Below are 467 nucleotides of genomic sequence, written 5' to 3'. Positions count from 1 at the left end.
AAGATCATTATGAGGGAACTCAAGGAAAGTTCCTATAGGACTACTTGGCCTTAGGATTCACCCTGGGTGTTGGTTTGGAGTTAAGGTATACCATACCCTCACAATACCTTCACAATACCCTGGCTAAGATCAATACATGAGAGCCCAAAATGGGGATTTCATTGATCCATGGTTCATTTAGAATGGATATCTATCCAATTCTACTTGAAATGTTCATCTTGAGTCTTTTGCCCCAGACACCCCTAAATTACCAAAATGCATCTTCTTTTGCCCCAGACACCCCTAAATTACCAAAATGCCTCTTCATGACCCAAAAATTCAAAAATTCCAAAAATTCTCAAAAAATCCCAATAAATCCAAAATATTTCCAATTTCATTTTGTCCAACTACACCATGGTCCAATTTGGTCAATTTGACCATCTTTGACCAAAATCCCCAAATTAGCCCCAATATTGGCTAACACCCCA

At 38.5% G+C, this 467-nt stretch overlaps 1 protein-coding gene across 6 annotated transcripts in view; it reads right to left on the bottom strand.

Moving 5' to 3' along the window:
* LOC110037154 overlaps nt 1-467 on the bottom strand; it is a 15,301-nt gene that overhangs the window by 1,305 nt on the left and 13,529 nt on the right. The gene's annotated exons all lie outside the window — the stretch shown is intronic.

Source organism: Phalaenopsis equestris, unplaced genomic scaffold (assembly GCF_001263595.1).
Source record: "Phalaenopsis equestris unplaced genomic scaffold, ASM126359v1 Scaffold000002, whole genome shotgun sequence".
NCBI classification, from domain to species: domain Eukaryota; kingdom Viridiplantae; phylum Streptophyta; class Magnoliopsida; order Asparagales; family Orchidaceae; genus Phalaenopsis; species Phalaenopsis equestris.
Note: the sequence above shows the minus strand (reverse complement) of the source record. Positions and strands in the feature narration are given on the sequence as shown.